At 41.0% G+C, this 23,192-nt stretch overlaps 1 protein-coding gene across 12 annotated transcripts in view; it reads left to right on the top strand.

Moving 5' to 3' along the window:
* The window catches only part of ENOX1 (ecto-NOX disulfide-thiol exchanger 1), a 744,157-nt gene that overhangs the window by 174,672 nt on the left and 546,293 nt on the right, over positions 1 to 23,192 (top strand). Inside the window, exon 1 of one of the 12 annotated variants that reach the window (XM_010592592.3) lies at positions 8,603 to 22,990. The exons of the other annotated variants lie outside the window; for them this stretch is intronic. The gene's annotated coding sequence lies outside the window, so the exon portion shown is untranslated. Of the gene's footprint in view, positions 1 to 8,602; positions 22,991 to 23,192 lie in introns of those variants that run through there. 12 annotated transcript variants of the gene reach the window in all.

Genomic DNA, 23,192 nt, shown 5'->3' with positions numbered 1-23,192 from the left:
CTACACTTTATCAACACTGTAGACCACTTTACCCTGTATGCCTGCCTCTACATTATCTTCTTCCCTTTCTCAAAATAGGCTGTCTAGCTGATAAGCTGTCGTTGGCACCACCGTCACCACTACCACCACCACCACCACCACCTTTATCGCCATAAGTATTATATGTCAGCATTGTTTTCTCGTAGGTGTACAAAATGGACTAAATTCATGTAGTCTGTGCACACTGCCTCCAAACCTAAGACAGGGTCTGTGTGTTTTTTGCAGCCTAGCAAAGAGCATGTGTCTGGACAAGAATCCATCCTGGCTCTGCTAATTAACAAAGTGTCTTTCGGCAGAGCTGGATCTGCCAGGACTAGAAGTGACTCACATCCTCCATTATTACCCCAACACCACCACCACCACAAACACACAGAAAGCACCTTCAGCTATCCGGAAGGGATACTGTTTCTAATTCATTTGTGGGCCATGAGGGCATCATTAACCAATGTGCAGCTAGGCTCCCTATAGGTTTCTAGAGGCTTTGACTTCTGGCATATATATGCGAATAAAGAAAAATCATATTGAAGTCTTCTGTTAGGAGGGGAACACAATAGGAAGACCAACTCTATTCCCTCTCCTTTAGAAACCATAAATGGTGGAAGAATCTCCTTTTGGTTTTCAGTTATATGACCGTGTTTGATGAATTTGGTATAAGTGCTAGGTAATTAGATCTGCTGGTAATGATGTTGTTGTCATTAGGTGCCATTGAGTTGGTTCCGAATCATGGCAACCCTTTGTACGACAGAACGAAACACTCCATCAAGTATGATGTCCTTCTGCAGGGCCTGGTCCCTCCTGATAACATGTCCAAAGTATGTGAGATGAAGTCTTGCCATCTAGCTTCTAAGGAACCTTCGAGTTGTACTTCTTCCAAGACAGATTTGTTCATTCTTCTGGCAATCCATGGTATGGTCAATATCCTTGCCAAGACCATAATTCAAAGGCATCAATTCTTCAGTCTTCCTTATTCATTGTCAGCTTTTGAATGCTTGAGATGATTGAAAATACCATGATGTTATAGGTTGAATTGTGTCCCCTAAAAATACATGTTTTAAATCCTAACCTCTTTGCCTGTGGTTATAATCCTATTTGGGAATGGTTTGTCTTTGTTATATTAATGAGGTGGTATTGGTGTAGGGTGTATCTTGAGTCAATCTCTTTTGAGATATAAAAATGAAACGGGGGGCCAAGATGGCTGACTAGGTAGACACTACCTCGGATCCCTCTGGCAACAAAGACTCGGAAAAACAAGTAAATCGATCACATACATGACAATCTACGAACCCTGACCAACAAACACAGATTTAAAGAGTTGACCTGAGTGACAGAGACAGAGAACGAACAACTACGGGGAAGCAGAGACTGTTTTTGGAGCCTGGAGCCAGCGTCCCAGTCAGGTAACCTTGGCGTCGGGCTTAGGATGGGGCACAGGGAAGCTGAGCACAACATCCTGTGACGGCGCAAACACGGGGTGCAACCCTACCCCCTGAACTGACCTCGGGAGGGGGCCCAGCTGGTCAGCTTAGGCGGCCCGGCGACGCAGCTGGCGGGAGGAGAAGTCCCTGGGAGGCAGCGACTGGTTTTGGAGCCGGGAGTGCAGCGTCCCAGCCAGGGAACCTTGGCGCAGGGCTTTGGACTGGGCGCGGTGGAGCTGATCAGGACATCCTGTGAAGGTACAAACACGGGGCACAGCCCTACACCCCTGAACTGACTTCAGGAGGGGGCCCAGCTGGTCAGCGCGGGCAGTGCGGCGACGCGGCTAGTGGGAGGAGAAGTCCCCGGGAGGCAGCGACTGGTTTTGGAGCTGGGAGTGCAGCATCCCAGGCGGGGAACCTTGACGCTGGGCTTTGGATTGGCAGCGGAGGAACTGACCGCAGCTTCTGCGGGCCTGACCCTCGGGGGCAATCTCTACCCAGCCAGCACACATAGGCGACACGTCCCTCGGGAATCTCAGATAAAATAGTCATCCCAAGCAAGATAAGGAACTTTGTCTATATTCCAGGGTGCTACTCTCTCCTGTTTTTCTGAACCTTCCCCTCCCTTTCCCAGGCGGCTTCATTAACATTGGAATTTCCTGAGCCAGAGGGAGAACTGCTCCGCGGTTTTTCTTTTCCCCTTCTTCTTCTTTTTTTTTTTCCTAACCCATTCTTCCGGCCTGAGAGAAGCAACCACAAAAAACCCAGGGACCAAAAATCCTTCCCTAATTGGACTAAAAACACAGAACCAGCTCCAGCCAAGCATATGTGATCCACAGTCACGGGCTTTCATCCCTACAGGGAATAAGGTGGCTATTATAATGCAAAGGCATTTCTGATAGGGATCTGACTGCATTTTTTTTTTTTTAGCAGATTTACTGGAAAGACAAGTTTCCCAGGTCTGATATCTCTGTGTATTCAACAGAGCCCTCACTGACCCACAACAGGGAACTGAGGGCTAAAGCTCCCCCTAGACCACCTAGCCTCCTGCCTTAGGGGTCTAAGGAGGGTGACACCTACCAATCTGTAGAGGTACTTGCATTGGGGGCCCAAGGTACAGCTGCAGAGCCCACCCACCAAGGTGCTTTAGGAATAGAGACACACCTAACTCACTGACACTTGGGGGAAGCCTGTCAGCATCCTGCCCCCCCGCCCCCCGGAGTGTGAACCCCAGCTGCTACTAGAATCTGGTGCACACAACTATCACCACTACTTCTCAAGGTGGATAGGTGATAGGGTGCATCACACACTTGATGACCCAAAATCAGATTCTACTCAAGAATAGTGAATGGACTCAGGCATATATATCTGGTAACAGCCCAAACCAGCTGGTAATAGGTCATAAGTAAGTCAAGGGCTACAACAATCAAGACAGCACAATCTAGTAGCCCATCCACGTATATTGAAAGAAAACAAAACAAGATAAGACTCAGTGAGCAAATATAGAATAAATCACTACAATATCTTAGTGATGGCTCAGAGACAGCAGTCGATATCAAACCACATAAAGAAGCAGACCATGACAGCTTCTACAACCCCCCAAACAAAAGAATCAAAATCTTTCCCAAATGAAGATACAATCCTGGAATTATCAGATACAGAATATAAAAAACTAATTTACACAATGCTTCAAGACATCAGGGATGACCTCATAAATGAAATAAGGCAATCTGCAGAAAAAGCCAAGGAACACACTGATAAAACTGTTGAAGAACTCAAAAAGATTATTCAAGAACATAGTGGAAAAATTAATAAGTTGCAAGAATCCATAGAGAGACAGCATTCAGAAATCCAAAAGATTAACAATAAAATTACAGAATTAGACAACGCGGTAGGAAGTCAGAGGAGCAGATTCGAGCAATTAGAATGCAGAGTGGGAAATCTGGATGACCAGGGAATGAACACCAACATAGCTGAAAAAAAAATCAGATAAAAGAATTAAAAAAAAATGAAGAAACCCTAAGAATCATGTGGGACTCTATCAAGAAGGATAACTTGCGTGTGACTGGAGTCCCAGAACAGGGAGGGAGGACAGAAAACACAGAGAGAATAGTTGAAGATCTGCTGACAGAAAACCTCCCTGACATCATGAAAGACGAAAGGATATCTAGCCAAGATGCTCATCGAACCCCATTTGAGATTAATCCAAAAAGAAAAACACCAAGACATATTATCATCAAACTTGCCAAAACCAAAGATAAAGAGAAAATTACAATAGCAGCCAGGGATAAAAGAAAGGTCTCCTACAAGGGAGAATCAATAAGAATAAGTTCAGACTACTCAGCAGAAACCATGCAGTCAAGAAGGCAATGGGATGACATATACAGAGCACTGAAGGAGAAAAACTGCCAGCCAAGGATCATATATCCAGCAAAACTCTCTCTCAAATATGAAGGCGAAATTAAGATATTTACAGATAAACACAAGCTTAGAGAATTTGCAAAAACCAAACCAAAGCTACAAGAAATACTAAAGGAAATAGGTCAGAAAACCAATAATATCAGATATCAGCACAACACAAGGTCACAGAACAGAACATCCTGATATCAACCCAAATAGGGAAATCACAAAAACAAATTAAGATTAATTAAAAAAAAAATGCTCAAAACAGGGAATCATTGAAGTCAATATGTAAAAGATCACAATAATCAAAAAGAGGGACTAAATACAGGTGGCATAGAACTGCCATATGGAGAGGGATACTAGGCGATATAGGACAATACAAGTTAGGTTTTTACTTAGAAAAATAGGGGTAAATATTAAGGAAACCACAAAGAGGTATAACAACTCCATAACTCAAAATAAAAACCAAGAAAAACGTAATGACTCAGCAAACATAAAGTCAAGTACTATGAAAATGAGGAACACACAATTTACAAAGAAAAACGTCTCAGCACAAAAAACTAAGTGGAAAAATGAAATTGTCAACAACACACATAAAAAGGCATCTAAATGACAACACTAAACACATATCTATAATTACGCTGAATGTAAATGGACTAAATGCACCAATAAAGAGACAGAGAGTCTCAGACTGGATAAAGAAACACGATCCGTCTATATGCTGCCTACAAGAGACACACCTCAGACTTAGAGACACAAACAAACTGAAACTCAAAGGATGGAAAAAAATATATCAAGCAAACAATAAGCAAAAAAGAAGAGGAGTAGCAATATTAATTTCTGACAAAATAGACTTTAAACTTAAATCCACCACAAAGGATAAAGAAGGACACTACATAATGATAAAAGGGACAATTGACCAGGAAGATATAACCATATTAAATATTTATGCACCCCATGACAGGGCTGCAAGATACATAAATCAAATATTAACAGAACTGAAAAGTGAGATAGACACCTCCACAATTATAGTAGGAGACTTCAACACACCACTTTCAGAGAAGGACAGGACATCCAGTAAGAAGCTCAATAGAGACACAGAAGACCTATTTACAACAGTCAACCAACTTGACCTCATTGACTTATACAGAACTCTCCACCCAACTGCTACAAAGTACTTTTTTTTCTAGTGCACATGGAACATTCTCTAGAATAGACCACATATTAGGTCATAAAACAAACCTTTGCAGAATCCAAAACATCGAAATATTACAAAGCATCTTCTCAGACCACAAGGCCATAAAAGTGGAAATCAATAACAGAAAAATTAGGGAAAAGAAATCAAATACTTGGAAACTGAACAATACCCTCCTGAAAAAAGACTGGGTTATGGAAGACATTAAGGAGGGAATAAGGAAATTCATAGAAAGCAACGAGAATGAAAATACTTCCTATCAAAACCTCTGGGACACAGCAAAAGCAGTGCTCAGAGGCCAATTTATATCGATAAATGCACACATACAAAAAGAAGAAAGAGCCAAAATCAGAGAACTGTCCCGACAACTTGAACAAATAGAAAGTGAGCAACAAAAGAATCCATCAGGCACCCGAAGAAAACAAATAATAAAAATTAGAGCTGAACTAAATGAATTAGAGAACAGAAAAACAATTGAAAGAATTAACAAAGCCAAAAGCTGGTTCTTCGAAAAAATGAACAAAATTGATAAACCATTGGCCAGACTGACTAAAGAAATACAGGAAAGGAAACAAATAACCTGAATAAGAAACGAGATGGGCCCCATCACAACAGACCCAACTGAAATTAAAAGAATCATATCAGATTATTACGAAAAATTGTACTCTAACAAATTTGCAAACCTAGAAGAAATGGATGAATTCCTGGAAAAACACTACCTACCTAAACTAGCACAATCAGAAGTAGAACAACTAAACAGATCCATAACAAAAAAAGAGATTGAAAAGGTAATCAAAAACCTCCCAACAAAAAAAAAAGCCCTGGCCCGGACAGCTTCACTGTAGAGTTGTACCAGACTTTCAGAGAAGAGTTAACACCACTACTACTAAAGGTATTTCAAAGCATAGAAAATGACAGAATACTACCTAACTCATTCTATGAAGCCACCATTTCCCTGATACCAAAACCAAGTAAAGACATCACAAAAAAAGAAAATTACAGACCTATATCTCTCATGAACATAGATGCGAAAATCCTCAACAAAATTCTAGCCAATAGAATTCAACAACATATCAAAAAATTAATCCACCATGACCAAGTGGGATTTATACCAGGTATGCAAGGCTGGTTTAATATTAGAAAAACCATTAATGTAATCCACCATATAAATAAAACAAAAGACAAAAACCACATGATCTTATCAGCTGATGCAGAAAAGGCATTTGACAAAGTCCAACACCCATTTATGATAAAAACTCTCACCAAAATAGGAATTGAAGGAAAATTCCTCAACATAATAAAGGGCATCTATGCAAAGCCAACAGCCAACATCGCTCTAAATGGAGAGAGCCTGAAAGCATTTCCCTTGAGAACGGGAACCAGACAAGGATGCCCTTTATCACTGCTCTTATTCAACATTGTGCTAGAGGTCCTAGCCAGAGCAATTAGGCTAGACAAAGAAATAAAGGGCATCCGGATTGGCAAGGAGGAAGTAAAATTATCTGTATTTGCAGATGACATGATCTTATACACAGAAAACCCTAAGGAATCCTCCAGAAAACTACTGAAACTAATAGAAGAGTTCGGCAGAGTCTCCGGTTGTAAGATAAACATACAAAAATCACTTGGATTCCTCTACATCAACAAAAACAACATCAAAGAGGAAATCACCAAATCAATACCATTCACAGTAGCCCCCAAGAAGATAAAATACTTAGGAATAAATCTTACCAAAGATGTAAAAGACCTATACAAAGAAAACTACAAAGTACTACTACAGGAAACTAAAAAGGACATACTTAAGTGGAAAAACATACCTTGCTCATGGCTAGGAAGACTTAACATAGTAAAAATGTCTACTCTACCAAAAGCCATCTATGCATACAGTGCACTTCTGATCCAAATTCCAATGTCATTTTTTAATGTATTGGAGAAACAAATCACCAACTTCATATGGAAGGGAAAGAAGCCTCGGATAAGCAAAGCATTACTGAAAAAGAAGAAGAAAGTGGGAGGCCTCACTCGACCTGATTTCAGAACCTATCATACAGCCACAGTAGTCAAAACAGCCTGGTACTGGTACAACAACAGACACATAGACCAGTGGAACAGAATTGAGAACCCAGATATAAATCCATCCACATATGAGCAGCTGATATTTGACAAAGGCCCAGTGTCAGTTAATTGGGGAAAAGATAGTCTTTTTAACAAATGGTGCTGGCATAACTGGATATCCATTTGCAAAAAAATAAAACAGGACCCATACCTTACACCATGCACAAAAACTAACTCCAAGTGGATCAAAGACCTAAACATAAAGACTAAAACGATAAAGATCATGGAAGAAAAAATTGGGACAACCCTAGGAGCCCTAATACAAGGCATAAACAGAATACAAAACATTACCAAAAATGACGAAGAGAAACCAGATAACTGGGAGCTCCTAAAAATCAAACACCTATGCCCATCTAAAGACTTCACCAAAAGAGTAAAAAGACCACCTACAGACTGGGAAAGAATTTTCAGCTATGACATCTCCGACCAGCGCCTGATCTCTAAAGTCTATATGATTCTGTCAAAACTCAACCACAAAAAGACAAACAACCCAATCAAGAAGCGGGCAAAGGATATGAACACGCACTTCACTGAAGAAGATATTCAGGCAGCTAACAGATACATGAGAAAATGCTCTCAATCATTAGCCATTAGAGAAATGCAAATTAAAACTACGATGAGATTCCATCTCACACCAGCAAGGCTGGCATTAATCCAAAAAACACAAAATAATAAATGTTGGAGAGGCTGCAGAGAGATTGGAACTCTTATACACTGCTGGTGGGAATGTAAAATGGTACAATCACTTTGGCAATCTATCTGGTGTTATCTTAAACAGTTAGAAATAGAACTACCATACAACCCAGAAATCCCTCTCCTTGGAATATACGCTAGAGAAATAAGAGCCTTCACACAAACAGGTATATGCACACCCATGTTTATTGCAGCTCTGTTTACAATAGCAGAAAGCTGGAAGGAACCAAGGTGTCCATCAACGGATGAATGGATAAATAAATTGTGGTATATTCACACAATGGAATACTACGCATCAATAAAGAACAGTGAAGAATGTGTGAAACATTTCATAACATGGAGGAACCTGGAAGGCATTATGCTGAGCGAAATTAGTCAGAGGCAAAAGGACAAACATTGTATAAGACCACTATTATAAGATCTTGAGAAATAGTATAAACTGAGAAGAACACATACTTTTGTTGTTACGAGGGGGGGAGGGAGGGAGGGTGGGAGAGGGTTTTTTACTGATTAGTTAGTAGATAAGAACTGCTTTAGGTGAAGGGAAGGACAATACTCAATACATGGAAGGTCAGCTCAACTGGACTGGACCAAAAGCAAAGAAGTTTCCGGGATAAACTGAATGCTTCAAAGGTCAGCAGAGCAAGGGCGGGGGTTTGGGGACCATGGTTTGCGGGGACTTCTAAGTCAATTGGCAAAATAATTCTATTATGAAAACATTCTGCATCCCACTTTGAAATGTGGCGTCTGGGGTCTTAAATGCTAACAAGCGGCCGTCTAAGATGCATCAATTGGTCTCAACCCACCTGGATCAAAGGAGAATGAAGAACACCAAGGTCACACGACAACTAAGAGCCCAAGAGACAGAAAGGGCCACATGAACCAGAGACCTACATCATCCTGAGACCAGAAGAACTAGTTGGTGCCTGGCCACAACCAATGACTGCCCTGACAGGGAGCATAACAGAGAACCCCTGAGGGAGCAGGAGATCAGTGGGATGCAGACCCCAAATTCTCACAAAAAGACCATACTTAATGGTCTGACTGAGACTAGAGGAATCCCGGTGTTCATGGTCCCCAAACCTTCTGTTGGCCCAGGACAGGAACCATTCCCGAAGACAACTCATCAGACATGAAAGGGACTGGACGGTGGGTAGGAGAGAGATGCTGACGAAGAGTGAGTTATTTGTATCAGGTGGACACTTGAGACTGTGTTGGCATCTCCTGTCTGAAGGGGGGATGGGAGGATAGGGAGAGTTGGAAGCTGGCAAAATTGTCACGAAAGGAGAGACTGGAAGGGCTGACTCATTAGGGGGAGACCAAGTGGGAGTACGGAATAAGGTGTATATAAACTTATACGTGACAGTTTGACTTCATTTGTAAACGTTCACTTGAAGCTCAATAAAAGTTAATAACAATAATAAAAAAGCAACGGAAAAAAAAAAATGAAACAAGCAAGCCAGTGAAGTAGGGATGGGGGAAGAGAGATGCCAAGCCATTTGAAGATGATCCAAGAGCAGAAGCTTAGAAGAGACAAGGACCTTCCTCCAGAGCCCCCAGAGAGAGAGACTTTCCCTAGAGCCAGCACCCTGATTTCGGACTTCTAGCTGCCTAAACTGTGAGAAAATAAATTTCTGTTTGTTAAAGCCACCCGTTTGTGGTATTTCCATTATAGCAGCACTTAAGACACATGGGCTTGGGTCAGGTCACCTTAGTCCTCAAAATAACATCTTTTTAATACTTTAAAGGGGTCTATTGCAGCAGATTTGCCTAATGCAATATGTTGTTTACTTTCTTAACTACTGCTTCCATGGACGTTGTGGATCCAAGTAAAATGAAATCTTTTGACAACTTCAGTATTTTCTCTGTTGGTCAGAATAAAATGTTGGTGCCCTGTGTCATCCTCACAATTGCTGGCATCTTTGAGCCCATCGTTGTGGCTATTGTGCCAGTCTTTCTTACTGAGGGTCTCCATCACCCTTCTTAGCCTTCTCCTTCATCAGACATGATATCCTTCTCCAGTAATTGATCCCCCCTGATGATGTGGGCAAAGCAAGTGAGTTGGACAGTGTTCTGTTGTGATCCATAAAGTTTTCATTGGCTAATCTTCCAAAAGTAGATCTTCAGACATTTCTTTCTAGTTTGTCTCAGTCTGGAAGTTCTGCTGAATCCTGTCCACCATGGGTTATCCTGCTGGTATTTAAAATACTGGCGGCAAAGCTTCCAGCATCCCAGCAACCTACAAACCACCAGAATATGACAAAATGACAAATGAATGGGTGGTGGGAAGTAAGCATAGTGGCTAATGAATGTTTAAAATATTCTGGCTCACTCAGAGATGCGTTTTATCGGGCTAGATTGTGTCATTAGCTGACTCCAACCACAGAGATCCCACGTGCTGTGGATAGAGGGGCTTCTAACTGTCATAGAATGTTTAGGGACCTGGAAGTAGATGCCAGCCACATACTTGATTTACATGGACTCAGAGGCCCTGAGTGCAAGAACTTGCTTCAGGCTCATTTTTGGAGTTCAAATGTTTATGGATGTTCTCATGGCTTTGGATTCCCCAAAGCGGGCAGGATCTAAGGAAGCGACAGGGTTCCTGAGAGAAATTCATGATGAAGAAACCTGCCGGGGTCTGGCTATCTGAGAGAGCAGTGGTTCCAGGTACCTCCTCTGACCCACTGGACTTCCTTCAACTCCTCCTGCCAACAACAGACCCTTCCCCACAAAAATGGGTACGTGCACGCCTTCCAAAGGAGAGGAGAGTGAACTATGATATAATGCAGGGGTCCATGAACTCTATAACCTCTGGCTCTTTTACTAAGGCTCAAGGGCTAAGAATTGTTTTTTACATTTTTTAAAGGGCTGTAAGAAACTAAGCAAAGACAAACGTGCAACAGGGAACTATGGGGCCTAAAACCAGTTGCTGCGAAATCGATGCCCATTCATGGCTACCTCATATGTGTCAGAGTAGAACTGTGCTATGTAGGGTTTTCATTGCCTGATTTTTCGGAAGCAGATCTCCAGACTGTTCTTCCAAGGTCCCACTGGGTAGACTCTGATCTCCAACTTTTTGATTAGCAGCCAAGAACATTAATCACTTATACCACCCCAGGGACATTGTGGCCTACAAAGCCTAAAATACTTACTATCTGGCCCTTCACAGGTAAAATTTGCTGACCCCTATAAAACCTGGGTGTTGATGCCTGAAGGGCACTATCAAGACAACCCTGTTTGAAAGAGCAAGGCCCAAGGGCAGAAATGGCTTCCCTGCTGTCTGGGCTTTGAGGTTAGTAGCCTAGAGGAAGTGCCGAGAACTTTGTCAGTAGTGTAGGTTCAGCTTGTGAGTGGCAGAGTGACAAAAGTCAGTGGAGCAGAGGAAAAGTTTAGGAGAACAGGGAAGGTAGACTGTAAAGCGATAGGGCTTCAGTCTATTTGTGTGATAGGCATCCCAATCAGGAAAGCCTAGAAGGACTGATTGAGGAGCTGAATCCCAGGAAAAGCAGAGTGCATTGCTAATCAATGGGTGGAGCTCAGAAAATTGGGATTTAGGCCATTACCTTAAACACAGCATGTTTTTATCACCATGAGGAGGGAGGCCAGGGGACTTTTTGTATACATTTGTGCTTTATCGTTTACAAAGTATATCTCATTGTGTGATTTTGAGAACCCTCTGAAACAGGCAGAATGGATATTACTCCTGACCTCAGTTTATAAAGGAAGGAGAATTGATGCTTGGTTGGAGAGGTGTCTCGTTCAAAGTCATATAGTTATTATGTGGTGGAACTGGAAATCAAATCCAGTTATTCTGGCCCCAAAACCTGAGCGCCATTCTGAGTCAATGAATTATCACTACTCTTCAAAATTTAATTCTGCACCTACCCCCAACACAAAGTCTCCTCACTGGATATTGTCTCTTTCTTGGGTCATTATATGAACATATAAGATAACAGCAATGGCTAGAGTAGCTTTGGAACTGGAATCATTCTGTGTATCTCAGCTTAGTCACCTTCTTGCTTGGGAAGGTCTATATGGAACAAACTCTTAGGAGAGTGTAAAAGATAATTTGCACTGGCCTGGGGTTGCTTATGGGGCCCTGGTAGCACAGTGGTTAAGCATTTGGCTGTTAATCTAAAGGTCAGCAGTTTGAATACACCCTGTGGGGCAGTTCTACCCTGTCCTACTGGGTTGCAATGAGTTGGAATCGACTCAACGGCAATGGGTTTGGCAAGGGGGGGGGATTGTTAATGTATGTCTGAGAATTCTCAGTTAAGACAGGTTACTTCAACATTCTGGTTTTAACTTCATTAAAAAAATCCATGAAAGGAGTAATTGTGAGAAATAATTATTGGCTTCATGATAATCTTCTTCAAAATTGGAGCTTTTTTTTTTTCTTTCTTTTTTACTATTTTGCCATAGATCTTTGAATAAGATACTATGAAACACAACAGATTGAGTGATCTGTCTTGGCTATGTATGTTTTGGATAGCAAAGACTATAATTTCTACATGATACGATAGGAGAGAGAACTTTATGTACTTATTCACCACCTGCATACGTGGATATATTTGTCATAATTAAGTGAGCAATGGAGCCAGCTGTGGCCAGCGGTGGCCCCGGCTCTCCTCCGTCTAGGTCTTCGCCTGAGCAGTGGATTGGATGGTGGAGCCAGTGTCACTGATAAACTCAGCAGCAAGCCCCAGGGGAATCCGTCACTGTAACAGCCATCTAGCAGTCTCAGGGAATCTAACCACATCCATATTCAGATAAGGAGAACACGGAGTGCTTTCAGAGAGAATGATAACCAGGGACTTGGGGATAATGCTGCCTTTACGCTTTTCATAACATATGTTAAAAAATAAAGCCGTGAAAGTCATGGTTGTGACGAGTGAAGACAGGAAAATGAGAGGAGCAATTCACACGGCGCACTTTCCCTTGGAGCGAGAAGTTCATGTTCGTTTTTTCAGAGTGGGGTGTTTCATCTCTTACAGCATCTGTCAGAAGGCTAGGTCAGCTATGGATTAGCGGCTCCTGGCTCACTTGGATCTTGGCCTGGCTGCCTCCCTGTACCTTTCAGATTCAGCTCGAGTGTCATTTGCTTGAGAGCCTTACACCCACGCATTGTGGGTTACCCCACCGCCCCCCTCTGCTCTCCATGTCACCATTCTGTTTTATTCTCTTAGCAGCACTTTTACATAATCACTGTTTGAAAGTATTTTATTTATTTGTTGATGTGTTAACTATCCTGTCACCTGGAATGTAAGCTCCCTGCAAGCAGAAAACAACCATGACTCTCTGGCTCATAGCTGTTTTCCTAGCACTCAGAACAGTGCCTGGCCCGTTGCAGATGGAATTGATTCCAACTTATGGCAACCCCGTGTGTTTCAGAGTAGAACTCTGCTCCATAGGGTATTCAGTGGCTGATTTTTCAGAAGGAAATCAACAGGCCTTTTTTTCTGAGGCGCTTCTAAGTGGACTGGAACCTTCAACCTGTCGGTTAGCTGCTGAGAGCAGTAATCTTTTGTACCACCCAGGGACTCCTGGCCTTATGATGGGTGCTCAATAGATATTAATTGAGTGCCTCAGTGCATGAATGAATGAGTAAGTAAGTGCTTTCCTATTGCCCATAGTGCCCAGATCCTGAGTTGTGGTTTCCTGAGTGGAAGAGTCCAAATGTATTGGTTTTCTGTTGCTGTGTAACAAATTACCACTAACTCAGTGGCTTAAACACAGATTTACCTTATACTGGAGGGCAGAAGTCCAATATGGGTCTCGATGGGCTAAAATCAAGGGGTTAGCAGGACTGCATTCCATTCTGGAGGCTCTAGGGGAAATTCATTTCTTCGCCTTTTCTAGCTTCCTTGGCTTGTGGCCTCTGCCAGCTTCAGAGCCAGCATTGGTGGGTTGGGTTCTCAGGTTGCCATCTGTCTAGTTCTCTGCAGCCAGGAAAAGTTCTCTGCTTTTAACTATCCTTGTGATTATATTAGACCCACCTTGTAATCCAGGATAATCTCTCTATCTCAGGGTCCTTAACCTTAATCACATCTGCAAAGTCCATTTGGCCATGTAAGGTAACATAAATGATAATAAGTGATTGAATAAGAATTCAAAATCCCAGGGAGTCTGGCTCCAGACTCTGCTCTCTAACCAGTGTACTACTCTGCCACTCATGGGGCCAATGACAGAGTGCCCAAGAGGAGCCTATGAGAGTCCTGAGTTGGGTGCTGGGGAGCGGAGCCACAGTTTCTGTGCAGGTGGGCATGGAGGGCTGATATTTGGACTCCATGGTTCCTGCCTCAGGAAAGCCCAGAACATACAGCAGATCCCACTGTGTGTCAGGCACAGCCACCTGCTGCAGGAATCCCAGAGATGTGGGAGATGTTGTCTGTGCTCAAGAGGAAGCAGAACCAACACAGCATGCAGGCATTCCTCGTGAGAGGCTGGGTGGGAGACACTGTGTATTGTACGACATGCTCCACTATCTCTTGAGCTTCTCGGTTTAGTTAAGAGGAAGAGTGGAGTGGTACAGAGGAAAGGTCAGAGGCCTGAGTTTGCATGGCCACTTTATCAGTTGACTCATCTGAGCCTAACTCAAGTACCTCAGTTCATAGTTCTGTGAAGAGCAAATACAAATTCTGTTTGTCTTCATCTCCAGAATGGCAGAGGATCAAACGACTAGTGAGAATGGCTCTATAAATACTGGCTAGTGCTGTCCACATGCCTAAGTGACACAGTGAGGAAGGAAAGCAAGTGTGGGCACCTCACTGCCCCACAAACCTGTCTGGTTAGTTTCACCCTGCGGGTAAACTGGAGAGCATGAGTAAGACTTGAAATTTTCTTCCCTTAGCTTCTGTAAGAGAGACTGACTGATAGCCAGGCTTTACAGGCCAGCCCATCAAAGCATGTAATCACTCAGAGCAGTGATTCACAGGGGCATGAGAAGGCTGTCTTGTCTTTGGTGTGCAGATCCATGGTCATGATGACTCCCATAAAACGATGGTGGTCATCGGAAGGGGAAGCCTCCTCCACGCATCTCCATTGCCCTCATTTTAGTTACTGTATGGTGGCCATGGAATTCCAATAGTTTCACGTATAAAAATGGTGCTCTTCAGTGAGTTTTGCTCTAATTGTGTGAGCAGAAGAAACAACTGTGAGGGTTAGGTTTCAGGTAAAGGTGCAAAAATTTACCACACCAATAAGCATCTGAAAACACTTATTTCAGTCATCAGTGATATATAACTGTCAAGGACTGTGAAGGGTCTGAGATTTTATCTTGCTTTAAGCTAATAGGTTAGCCTGTCAAAGTTTTAAATGGGTTTGCAGAAGACATGAGACTCCTGAATCAAACACAAAGAACTTTATCCTTCATGACACAGAAGGCAGCATGAGTTTCAGAGTCACATGGGTTCCCTGGGCACCTTAGCTCCTATGGGGATGATGCAGAGAGGGCCCAGGTGAATCCTGTGTACAGGGAGTCTGTATAAGCAGAGTTTGGGAAACCCCCAGTTTTATAAAGGATTGCTCGCAAACTTGCTCAACCTTTAGCTGCAGGAAGACATTATCCTTATTATCCGGGTCAGGGAACAAATCTGTCCTTGATCTTGGAGGCAGACACTACCTCCGTCCTCACAGGCTGTTAGCTTTACGCATACCCTTGAAAAGACGGTCTGGAACAAAGACTGTCATGGCACATGTAGTAATGCCACTGAGAATTGCCTTTCGAGGGAAATTAATACATACTTAGCTAAATTTCTAATAAACCTGTTGCCATTGAGTTGATTCCAACTCATAATGACCCTATAAGACAGAGTAGAAATGCCCCATAGTGTTTCCAAGGAGCACCTGGTGGATTTGAACTGCTGACCTTTTTGGTTAGCAGCCATAGCTCTTAACCACTACACCACCAGGGTTTCCAAATTTCTAATAAGGGCCTATAAAAAGTTGTTTGTGTCTAAAAATAGTAAATTTACCAGTGAATTGATAGTCTAAATTCTGTTGGAGAAAAAAAAAAATCCATTTCTAATTCCCTTCACTTAGTGAGTTCTACTGGGTATTTTGGGGCAGGGACTTAAGCAGACTTGTTTCTTATATACTCAGTCAATTTCCATGGACTTGCAATGAATTGGTAATTAAATGGTATTTTAATGAAAGTTGTTTACAGTGTGCAAAGGGCATGTGATTAATTATCTCATTGGTTAAATTTGGTTACAAGAATAATGAAAGCAGGAATTTTTACGTTGACGATGCATAGGACCAGTTGAAGCTCACATAAAGGTTTTTGTTTGGAAAAGCAAACACATTTGTTTGATTTCCACGATAATTTTTGAGACAAATTGTTAACGGGAAAATTATTATGTGAGGTACAAGTTTCTTTATATTTGATTTTCAATTAACTAATTCCTCAAGTTCGTTCAATCTTTATTTATGGTTTTACTTAAAGATTGTAGACCTATTACTACCTACTCAGTGTGTCGTCAGTGATAAACTGAACCCAAGGGAATGGGCTAATCCATAAGATAACTGAACTTCCAGTACTGTTTAGGTTTAAACTTGATACCAGGAATCACACAGTGCTGTAAATGTCAGGAAATTCAAGGACCCGCATTCCGCTTGGTGGTTGGTGCAATGCTGTAGCGTGGCCTTTCAATGCAGCTGTATCTATATTAAACTCCAGCTCTGCCAGTTCCTAATTCTGCAATTTACTTAAAATATCTGAGCCTCAATTTCTTCATCTATAAATTGTGTGTAATGATCAGTACATGGTAAGATAGTTGTGAGGCTTAAATGAAATATGTTATCCAAATCTAACACATTCCTTTAGTAATGTAAAGGGATCATTGACGTCAGTTTAGAACCATTGCAAAGTTTTTTTGATTACTTTCAGCTTGGGTGAAGCTTTAAATTCTTAGTTAAATTCTTTCTCTAAAGTACTCATTAACTGTCTATTATTTTTCTAGTTATCTGGGTACATCAGGGAATTAAAATCATCCTTTAAAAATCATCCCATGGATATCAAAAGCTCATAAATTGCTAGATGCTAATGGGAAAGTTAAGAATCTGCTCCAACTTATCATTGCAGGCGCACACGGAGCTATCTAGGGAAAAGCCAGGGTTGGCTGAAATTCCCAGAAAAAGATGCTTTGCAGAATCCAAAATATGTCACTCACTATAAAATTAATTAAATTATTTACCAGCCACACACATACTAGTCAAGGTTGAAACTGTGAAAGACCACAAGGAAGAACAGGCTGTTCCTTTTCTACCGGGAGCACTCGTATTTAGATATAGTGAGGGCCCTCGTGTGCGATGCGCTCAGTGCTTATGGGAAACCAGGACTGAATATTTAAAAACTAATTGTGGTTAATTAAGATGGCCAAAAGAACAATGACAATTTGGGATTCTATTTTTATCAGTTTAATCAATCTCTCAAGTGAAAAGTAGGAGAGAGATTTTAGACGAACAACTGTAAAGCTTTGGAATGGGAGTGGAATGAGAAGTGATGTTTTATAATCTTTAAAATAAGCGGATACTATATTCTGAATATAAAGGCAGCCATGACTGAAGTGGGGGAGAAGGGAAGTTGATGGGTTCCAGGAGTTGGGATGCTGTAAGACCAGTGGTAAGGTGACTGCCTTCTCCCAGAGTGTGAATGTCTGTTTGCTGCTACCGTGTAGAAAACAGCACTATATGAAGAAGCCAGTTGTTATAACATATATATGTGTGTGTGTGTGTGTGTATGTATATACCATAAATGGAGCCCTGGTGGTACAATGGTTAAGAGCTCAGCTGCTAAGCAAAAGGTTGGTAGTTCAAATCCAGAAGCCACTCCTTGGAAACACTCTGGGGCAGTTCTCCTTTGCCCTATAGGGTCACTATGAGTTGGAATTGATGGCAATGGGTTTATATCATGAATATATTTGTACTCATTCTCTCTCTACATATATATGTGTATATATTTATATCATATGTATATACCATATGTGTATCATATATATATATTTATACCATATATATAGATTGATTCCAAATATGTATATTTATACCAAATGTATATATTTATAACTTGTATATTTATGTTGTTGTGTGCTGTTGAGTCAATTCCTACTCATACCCTATAGGCCCGAGTAGAACTGCACCCATAGGGTCTCCAAGGCTATAATCTTTATGGAAGCAGATGGCTACATCTTTCTCCCAAGGAGTGGCTGGTAGGTTTGAGCCATCAACCTTTTGGTTAGCAGCTGAGGGCCTAACCACTGTACCACCAGGGCTCCTTACAAATATTTATACCATATATATATTTATTTATACCATGTGTATATCTACAAATATTTATTTATTCCACAAATAATAACTATACTTATACCATATGTATATAATTTGTGCTGTATAATATAATTTATACCATATATATTTAAATTTTCATATTATATGTATTTTAATTTATAACATATACGTGTGTGTGTATACACACACACACACACACACATATGTTGTTGTTAGGTGCCATTGAGTTGGTTCCAACTCATAGTGACCCTGCGTGCAATACAACAAAACACTGCCCAGTCATGCACCATCGTCATAATTGTTGCTATGCGTGAGCCCGTGTTGCAGCCACTTTGTCAGCCCATCTTGCTGAGGATCTTCCTCTTTTTCTGTGATCCTCTGTTTTACCAAGCATGATGTCCTTTTCCAGGGACTGATCCCTCCTGATAAAATGTCCAAAGTATATTAGACATAGTCACACCATCCTTGCTTCTAAGGAGCATTCTGTCTGTACTTCTTCCAAGACAGATTTGTTCATTCTTCTGACAGTCCATAGAATATTTGATATTCTTTGTTAATACCACAATTCAAAGGTGTCAATTCTTTTTTGGTCTTCCTTATTCATTGTCCAGCTTTCACATGGAATACACACACACACACACACACGCACACACAAATGTTGGGAGTTCAAGGAGCAACTGGTGAATTTGAACTGCTAACACTTTGGTTAGCAGCCAAGTGCATAAACACTGCACTACCAGGGCCCCATGTGTGTATATACGCATATATGTGTGTGTGTGTGTGTATATATGTGTGTATATATATATGTATACATATATATGTATTTATGTATACATATATATGGAAACCCCGGTGGCTTAGTGGTTAAGTGCTGCAGCTGCTAACCAAAAGCTTGGCAGTTTAAATCCACCAGGTGTTTGTCAACTCTATGGGGCAGTTCTGCTCTGTCCTATAGAGTCACTGTGAGTCAGAATCAACTCAATGGCAACTGGTGTTTTATACACACACACACATACATGTATATGGAGCCCTGGTGGCACAGTGTTTAAGTGTTCTGCTGCTAACCAAAATGTTGGCACTTCAAATACATCTGTTACTCCTTTGAAACCCTATGGGGCAGTTCCACTCTGTCCTATAGGGTTGTTAGGAGTCAGAGTCGACTCGACTGTAATGGGTAGTAGTAGTTTATATATGTGTGTATGTGTGCTTAAAATCTCCCCAGGGTGTCTTCACATTATACATAAATGTTAACAGTTTTACTTAGTAAAGATTGGGTTAAATATTTACTTCTTGCTGAGTGTCACCATATGCCTAAACTTTAAAAATAGCAGCTATTCCAAAGGAGGGAAACAAACTAAACAATTTGGAAGATAAATCAAAGCTATTCTGAACTGGCCGTTAATGGAGGTAATTGGATAATGCTGACATTACACCTACTCCTCACTTATCAACTATCTTGTTATCTGACATTTTGCATTTAAGACAGTAGTAAAAAATCACTAGCCTACTATTTTGCACAGTAATGGTGTATGTCTGGCAGGTATGAGGTGAGAGTAGCACTGGCTGTGATGGTTAAGGTTAAGTGTCAACTTGGCTGGGCCATGATTCGCAGTGGTTTGGCAGTTATGTAATGATGTAATTTCGTAATTTTGTGGTGATGCAGGAGTGCTGGTGGCACAGTAGTTAGCTGTTCAGCTGCTAACCAAGAGGCTGGCAGTTTGAATCCTCTAGCTGCTCCTTGGAAACCATATGGGGCAGTTCTACTCTGTCCTATAGGGTCGCTGTGAGATAGAATTGACCCAATGGCAATGGGTTTATTTTTACTTTTTGTTTTGTGGTGATGTGATTTGGCAGTTATGTAATGATGTAATTAGACTGTTATGTATTGATGTAATTTGGTAGTTGTGTAATGCTGTAGTCATCCTCCATTTTGTATTCTGATGTGATCATCCTCCATTTTTGCATACTGCCAATTATTGCATAACAACCTGATCTTTGGATACTGTGTCAATAAATGAGGAGACAGTATGTTTCCTAATATTTCTTTTTTCTTATTTAAACTCTTCTTATTTTTAACCTTATTAATTTATTTACTTAGCACTCATAGTAAATAAGTACCCACTCTGGGCAGGGTGCTGTGCTGGATTTATAGTGATTGAACTGGTGGTGATCCTTAGCATGTCTCCTCAGCTTATTCACAACCTGAGAGTACACAGTGGAAACTCACTCGCTACATACCTACCCTCAGTATTTGGCATTCCGCATAAAAGATGAAGTTTTGAATCTAATCCTTGTCCTCAAGAACCTTTAATATGATAGGGAAGCTTGCACAGAGGTGAGATAAGACACATATAAACATGTAAATCAGTTTATGATAATTTTGTTTATAACGAAAAAATGGTTTGAGTTAATTTTTACAGGTAACATTTTTTTCCTACATAATTGTAATTTTGCTTTACTCTGAAAGTAAAATGAGTGTGTCTTTCTCTTCCAATTCTACTTGTGTTTTCCTTTTTCTTGGACTCAGTATGATCGTGGACACAAATCTTCCACAGCCTTTAGCGCAAACACAGCTGTAGCATAAATGAGGAAGTAGAGTGTATCAGCTCAACTGAACGAAGTTCAAACTCCGGGCTCTACTAGACAGGAAAATGGATATTCCAATAAGTACAGTCATTGAGGCTACCGCAAGTTATCTGCCCAAAGCTGCAGGATCAGCGTTTTTTAGATAGTATCATGGATGAGTAGTTAATTAAGTAAAGAAATCCAATCCCAGTGGAATCTCAGGGAAATGAGGTCTATACTTTCCTCTTCTTGTACATTGGGGCAAATTGGTCTTTGATTCTGTTGTAGCCATCTCTTGGGTACTTTTGCCCTATGTTCTACTTCTATTACTTTGAAAAATCTTTTTTGTTGAAGTGACCTTAGTGTCAGTGACACCCATAGGCTAAATTTAATTGCTCTTTATAAAAACACTGTCTTTTAAGAAAAGAATTCCTTCAATTCACAATTAATTGAAGCTTTACTGTTAGAAACTTTCTTGTTTAAACTCGTACTAGTCTTAACCTTATTGATTTATTTAGTTATCACAAATGGCCTATTCAGTATGAGTAGTAGTTTTCTCAGCTTCCAGCTCTTAACTTTCAGCCTGATATTAAATTTTGAGATGTACCAACAAACAAACCCATACAGAGGGTCAGATAAAACTGGGTGTCTGTGTAGGGGTGGTTTAGTATTCCTTCTTAAAGAACTATTCATAGGATGATGGTAGAATCTTTTGAAGTTGGAGGCTGAGCTATGTAGTGATTATTAGCATATATGAATTTGGGTAAGTTATTAGTAAATAAAATAGGACTCTAAGCTTTTTTGCTCACTCATCTGTAAAATTTAATATCAGATGATCTTGTTGTGGATTAAAAGCTGAAAAACAGCGTAGTGTGTGATACATAGTAAGTGCTCAATAAATGTTATCACTGTGACCGCTGGTCATTTTTATCTTGATTATTTGTGTTTAGGACTTTGTCAAACCGAAAAACTTATTTTAATCTGCGAAGTCTTAAAAGGCACATCTGACTTATTTTTTAAAAAAACTTTCTGTTACTGATAGTGTCTCTGATTTCAGTTGAATTGATTTGAATCACACAATTGGTCATAGAGACTGAAAGAATGGCCTCAAGGGTAAAACTATGGTTTATTCTCATGTGCGTCGTGAGAATAGCACTTTATTCAGAGGAGGTACTCAACAACTTTGGACAAAGTTTTAGGGGACTGGAGGCCTAGATCTTGGGTTTATTTCTTGCTTCTTACAAGATGTGGACTGTCTCTGGTTACCTTTCTGGAACCAAGATTTCGAAGGTCCTCAAGCCAGGCTTTGGTGATAGAAAGACTGAGGTCTGAGCTCTGGCTCTGCTGCAGGCTGGTCCAGGTGCATGGGGTTTCCTGGTCAGGCTCATACCTTGCTATTCTGTCAGCTCTACATTCTTTAAGTATTTGCTAAACATCTGTTTAATGGAAGCAAAGAGAAAATGGTTTTAATAACAGTACAATATGTTAACAAATTTGCTAACTTATTCACTTTCTCTGGCCAAGCCAGGATCAGTGTTCTGGAGGCAAAAACAGTGAAAGATTTTCCTTCGTTTTTGTTATTCCTGATTTTGATACAGGTTATGTGTGTGTGTATACTCTACATAAAACAAGGAATTGGGAGGTGTATTAAAAGATTTGAATCTTAGATCGTAAAATACCTTACTTGCTTCAGGCAGAACGCACCAGCCATGCCTGTTTGAGTTCAGAATTACAGCGGGCAGTAATGGCGCGTGCAGGTAGCAGAAATACCCCAGATAGGCAATGCTAACGCTGGGTTGGCTTCTCTTAAGGGTGGGGGAGCAGAGAGGTCTTTTCCCACTTCAGAGTGTTATATTTACATTATTCTAGTTATGTAAAGGATTGCATGAAGAAATTTGCATTGATCGACACATATTACTCAAGTAATATTTTAGCACTCTAAATAAATTGGCTCCTGAGGAATTGGCCTGCTCCCCTGAACCCAATCTAACTTTTATTGAAAACACTTAACCTTTGGGGTTGGCAATTACTGACTTTATGATTTGGGGTATGCTGTTTAACCTCTCTGAATCTTGGTATCATCATCTCCAAAAGGCATGACAGGAAGAAGGGAGACAAAGGAATAACACCAGCCAAGCTTCCTCATTATCAGTGAACTGCAAGCTTGCCCAGGACCACCCCCCTACTGTCTACTTCCTCCCCTGCTTTTTCCTTTCTCTCCTAGCTCAGAACAGAATTGCCTGACCACTGCTTGCTGCAGAGGGTACTGGGAACGCAAGTATTTCACTTTTCCATTCTTTTTTAGTGACACTGGTGCTACCCCTTTTCTTCTTGCAAGCAGAGATGTGGTTGGGTATGTGTATTTGGCTAGTCAACCCTCAGTATGACAAGCCATACTGCTTGTTAGGGATTTCTGTGCTATGGAGGGCTATCACTTATCTCGCAGAACCTGGTAAATAGTAGGCATGCAGAAAACAGCA

This window comes from Loxodonta africana, chromosome 17, assembly GCF_030014295.1.
Source record: "Loxodonta africana isolate mLoxAfr1 chromosome 17, mLoxAfr1.hap2, whole genome shotgun sequence".
NCBI classification, from domain to species: domain Eukaryota; kingdom Metazoa; phylum Chordata; class Mammalia; order Proboscidea; family Elephantidae; genus Loxodonta; species Loxodonta africana.
This window is presented reverse-complemented; position numbering and strand designations above follow the sequence as displayed.